Genomic DNA, 6,000 nt, shown 5'->3' with positions numbered 1-6,000 from the left:
CAAATGGTGAAAATATTGTAAAATCTTGTATCTGATAAAGAACTTTTATCTAGAATATATGAAGGATTTTGACTTCTCAACAATAAAAAGAACTCAGTCAATAAATAGCCAAAGAATTCAAATAGATATTTCTCCAAAAAAATATACTAATGGCTAATAAGCTAATGAAAAGATATAATACATAACTACTTATTAGGGAAAAGCAAATGGGCTATCACTTCACTAGGATGACTTTAAAAAAAAAAGCAAATAATATAATTGTTGGGGGAGATGTGGAAAAATTAATATCATAATTTATTAGTAGGATTGTAAAATGGAGCTACTTTGAAAAAAGTTGCAGAAGCATTATTAACAACAGCCCCAAAGTGGAAACATATATTCATAGCAGTATTATTTACAATAGCCCCAAAATGAAAACATATATTTCCACAAACTGATAAATGGATAAACGAAGTGGTATATTTATACAATGCAATATTAAGCAAAAAATTAAAAAAAGGAAGATTAAATAATGCATCATGCTGAAGCATGGGTACCATCTTTTCCACAACCTTATTATGAGCACTTTTTGTCTTTTTTTTTTTGGTACCCATCCTAATAGGTGTGAGGTGGTATCTCATTTTTGTTATGATTCACATTTCCCTAATAATTAGTGATGTTGAGCATGTTCTCATTGTTTACTGAATATATCATGTATCTTCTTTTGAGAAATGCCTATTCAGGACCTTTATCCATTTTTGAGTTGGGTTATTGGTTTTCGTGGTTGAGTTCTCATATATTCTGGCTATTAACCTCTTATCAGATATTACATGGGTTGCCTTTTTACTTTATTGGCAGTATGTCTTCTAATGCATATTTATTTATTTATCTATCTATTTATTTATTTATTGTCTTTTTAGGGCTGCACCCATGGCATGTGCAAGTTCCCAGGCTATGGGTCAAATCTGAGCTGTAGCTGCCCACCTACACCACAGCCACAGCAATGCAGGATCTGAACTGTGTCTGCACCTTAACTCATGGCAATGCTGGATCCTCAACCTACTGAGCAAGGCCAGGGAGCAAACCCACATATTCTTGGATACTAGTTGGGCTCATTACCACTGAGCCACAATGCATTAATTTAAAAAATGCATTAATTTTTAAAAAAATTTTTAAGAAGTTCAACTTGTCTATTTTTACTTTTGATACCTGTGTCTTTGGTGTCACATCCCAGAAGTCAATGCCAAATCCAATGCTTATAAAGGTTTTATTTTCCTCTAAAAATGTTATATTTTAGGTCTTACATTTAGATTCTGGATGCAATTTAATTTTTGGATATGGTTTTAGGTAGGGTCCAACTTCTTTCTTTTACATAGGGATATCCAGTTTTCCCAGCACCATGCACTTAAAAGACTGACATTTCCCCATTGGTCTCAGCACCCTGTAAAAAATCATTTGACCACATATATAAGAATCTATTTCTGGGCTCTCTTCTATTAGTTTATAAGTCTGTCCTTATGTCAATACAACACTATTTTGGATTATTGCATCTTTGTGTTAAGTTCTGAAATCTCTTTGTTCTTGTTTTTCAGAATTGTTTCGGCTATTTAGGGTCCCTCGAGATTTCATGTAAATTTTAAAACAGCTTTTCCTATTTCTGGAAAACAAAAAAAGTCACTGGGGATAGGAATTACACTGAATATGCACGTCACTTTGGGTGGTATCAGCAATTCAGCATAGGAAGTCCTCCAAGCCATGAAATATAGGATGTTTCCACTTACTGATGTTTCTTTTAATTTCTTTCAACAAGACCTTGTAGTTTTCATTGCAAGTCTTTCATCTTTTTGGCTATGTTAATCACTAAGTATTTTAATGCAATTTCAAATAGAATTGCTTTTGTAGTGTTCTTTCCAAACTGTTCATGGTTAGTGAAGAGAAGGGCAATTGATTTTAATTTGTTGATTTGAATCCTGTTCCTTAGCTGAATTAATTAGTTCTGAGGTTTTTGTGGAATATTTATGGTTTTCTATATATTAGATGACGTAATATGCAAAGTGAGATTTCACTTTCTCCTTTCCAATTTGGATGCCTTTTACTTTTTTTATCTTGCCTAATTCTCTGGCCAGCACTTCCAGTACTATCTTGAATAGATCTAAAGAGGGTATTCTTGTCTTGTTCCTGATCTTAGAAGAAATACTCATAGTCGTTCACCATTGAGTATGCTATTCACTGAGTTTTTCTGTAAATGGTTTTTATTATGTTAAAGTAGCTTCCTCCTACTGTTATTTTTTTTTTTTTTAGTGCTTTTCAGGAAAGTGTGTTAAATTTTGTCAAGTACTTTTCCTCTATCAAATGAGATATTCATGTGGGCTTTTTCCTTTTCATTCTGTTGATGGGCATATTACACTGATTTCCATGTTGAACCAGCCTTTCTTTGCAGGAGCAAACTCCACTTGGTCATGGTGTCTAATCCTTTAAATATGCTGCCAAATTCTGTTTCCCAGTAATTTTTTGAGGATTTCTGTATCAGTGTTCATAAGGAATACTGGTCTATAGTTTGCTTGAAGTGTCTTTTTCTTTGGTATAAAGGGAATGCTGACTTCATAAAAGTGTACTCTATTCTACAGATATTGGTTGGTGTAAATTTTCTATTGCAAATATATCAATTTTGGTAATTTATATAGTTTATGAGAACTGCCATGTTGTTGAAAACATCAAATTTATTTCTATAAATTTATGTAAAGTAGTCACACTACTTTTTCAATTTACTTTTGCAATTTACTTTTTGCTTTTTCAATTATTCTCCTTTGTAGTTCTCAGTTTGTACATTTGTGTTTTAATATTTTTAAAAACGTTAGCCCAGTAAAGAACCTCAATGTTATATGTAAATTGTTTTGACAGAAAAACAAAATCACCAAAATTTTGCATGAAGTATAATGGAAAAACATTCCTGCATTAGTTTGCTAGGGTTTCCACAATTTGGACACAGATTAATGAAATAGGTTAATGAAACAGAAAAACAGTATAGAAAATCAAGAAAACAAAACAATAAAACAATTCCTTTTTTTTCTGGTCTTTTGTCCTTTTAGGGCCACACCCGCAGTATATGGAGGTTCCCAGGCTAGGGGTCTAATCAGAGCTGTAGCCAACGGCCTAGGCCACAGCCACAGAAACACGGGATCTGAGCCACGTCTGTGACCTACACCACAGCTCCCGGCAATGCCGGATCTGTAACCCACTGAACGAGGCCAGGGACTGAACCCCCAACCTCACAGTTCCTAGTCGGATTTGTTTCCCCTGAGCCACGATGGGAACTCCAGAACAAAAAAGTTTTTGAAAAGACCAAAACAAAATTGACATATCTTTAGCCTAATGGACTAAGAAATAAAAGGGGGGGTTAAGATTACTAAAATCAGAAATGAAATGAAGACATTACTACTGATTTGCATAGAAACAAAAAGGGTTATTGAGTGCTATGAATAGTTACATGCCAACAAATTAGATAACCTATATGAAATGGACAAAACCTACCAAGACTGAATCATGAAGAAGATCCATTCATATTTTAAAGAAGAACTAATACCAATTCCTTTTTAGACTTTTCTCACATTTGTGAATTGTTTCACTGTACACTGGCCTGGTAAAACAAGTTGAAAAGTTCTCTATTTCTTGAAAGAATTTGTGGACTTAGTATTATTTATAACTTAAATATTTGATAGAATTCGACAGTGAAATAATCAAGGCCTGGAGTTTCTTTTGGGAAAGACATGAATTACAAATGCAATACTTAATAAATGCTTAATAAATGCAGAGCTATTTTTCAGATTTTCTTTTTCTACTTGTATCACTTTCGACAAGTTTGGTTCAAAAGGCATTTGTCTATTTCATAAGTTGTTCAGCTTACCCACATAAAGTTGTACATAATAGGCTCTTCCTATTTTAATGTTAATAGCTATATAGTGATATCCCTAATGTCAATAATGTGCTTTCTCTTTTTAACTTATTCATTTTTTAAACAGAAGCTTCTTAGGGAGTTGTTTTGTAGTGCAGCAAGTTAGGAATACAGCATTGTCAGTGTAGCGTCTCAGGACATTGCTGGGGTATGGATTTGCTCCTGGCCCAGGAATTTCAACATGCTGCAGCTGCAGCCAAAAAATAATAGTAATTAAAAATAAATAAAATGAAAAAGCTTCTTAGGATGTCATGACAAGTTAGAATAAACTGGGTGGCTTGAAACAACAGAAATTCCTTCTCTCATATTTCCGGAGGATAGAAATCCCTCTAGAGGTTGTAGTGAAAGATCCTGCCTGGCCTCCTCCTAGTTTCTGGTTACTGGCAATCTTCAGCATTCTTCGGTTTGAGGTTGCATTACTCTATTCTCAGTCTGTCTTCATTTGGCCTTCTTCTGTTTCTATACAGTCTTCTTATAAAGACACCAGTCACTGAATGGTTAGGGCTCATCCTAATCTATTATGATCTCATCGTAACTAATGACATAAGGTCACATTCTGAAGTTCTGGGTGGACACAGCCTTTGGGGGAATACTATTCAACATAGTGTATTAGTCTTGCTAAAAGTTTATCAATTTGATAATTTCCAAACCTCACTTTTGATTTTGCTGATTTTCTGTTAATTTCTATCAATTTTGCAAATGTTACCAGTCAATATCTTTTTTTTTTTCCCCTTAGGGCCACCCCTACAGCATATGGAGGTTCCCAGGCTAGGGGTCCAATCATAGCTGTTGCCGCTGGCCTACACCACAGCTACAGCCATGCCAGATCTGAGCCGTGTCTGCAACCCACACCACAGCTCACAACACCATCAGATCTTTAACCCACTGAGTGCGGCCAGGGATAGAACCTGTGTCCTCATGGATGCTGGTCAGATTTGTTTCCACTGAGCCATGACAGGAGCTCTGTCAATAGCTTTCAAACATTTTTTTCTATATCATTCTATCCTCTTCTTCTGAAACTCGATTATAAGATTAAGATTACATAATTCTGTCTTCAAAATTCAGATAGTCAATTCTTTTGTTTTCATTTTTTCTTTTCCAGTTTTTATACTTTTAATTGCCATCTTCAAGTTTACCAATCCTTCTGTGTAAAACCTACTGTATTCCAGAATTTTTTTTTGTTTTTCAAAATTTACATGTATTTGCTGAAATTCCCCATCTTTCATGAATGTTTTCCACTCTTTTTACTAGCTCCTTCAGCATTTTTATCATAGTTATCTACCACTGATAACTGCAACATCTGGGCAATTTCTTTTTTTTTTTGTTGTTGTTGTTGCTGTTGTTGCTATTTCTTGGGCCGCTCCCGCGGCATATGGAGGTTCCCAGGCTAGGGGTTGAATCGGAGCTGTAGCCACCGGCCTACGCCAGAGCCACAGCAACGCGGGATCCGAGCCGCATCTGCAACCTACACCACAGCTCACAGCAACGCCGGATCGTTAACCCACTGAGCAAGGGCAGGGACCGAACCCGCAACCTCGTGGTTCCTAGTCGGATTCGTTAACCACTGCGCCACGACGGGAACTCCTGGGCAATTTCTGAGTTTGTTTTTATTGACTATGTCCTATCTACATCAAATTTTCTGCTCCTTTGCATGCCTTTGTAACTTCTTACTGTATGCTGCATATTTTCCATAAAAGAACAGTAGGCACAAAAAAAGGCATGTAAGTTTTTGGTCAGGTTTGTAGAGTGGGAAGCTGAGTTAATGTGATTTGTAGCAGAGGTGGAGGTAAGTTTTGTTACTACTTTAGTTTGATTCACTTTACTACTGGCTTCAAACATTTTAAGTGAACAGAATTTCCTTTCAGCGGGGACTGCAATCTGGTCATCGGTGAGATTCCAGTGGAATCTCTGTGCTTTTCAGCTGCGCTGCCAGCTTCCTAAACAGGGACTATCTCTCTGCACTACATCTTAACTGCATATTTTATAGTTTCTGTGGCATTCTCTTTGTACTCTACTTGGGCCTTCTGAGTAGGTGAACTCTCAGGTAAACTCTATTTCAAACTATGATG

This window comes from Sus scrofa, chromosome 4 (genome assembly GCF_054392235.1).
Source record: "Sus scrofa isolate SSC_HxYL_T2T_F1_AM1 chromosome 4, Sscrofa_HxYL_maternal_Yorkshire_Landrace_v2.0, whole genome shotgun sequence".
Lineage (NCBI taxonomy): Eukaryota > Metazoa > Chordata > Mammalia > Artiodactyla > Suidae > Sus > Sus scrofa.
The sequence above is the reverse complement of the archived record's forward strand: the minus strand, read 5'-3'. Positions refer to the sequence as shown.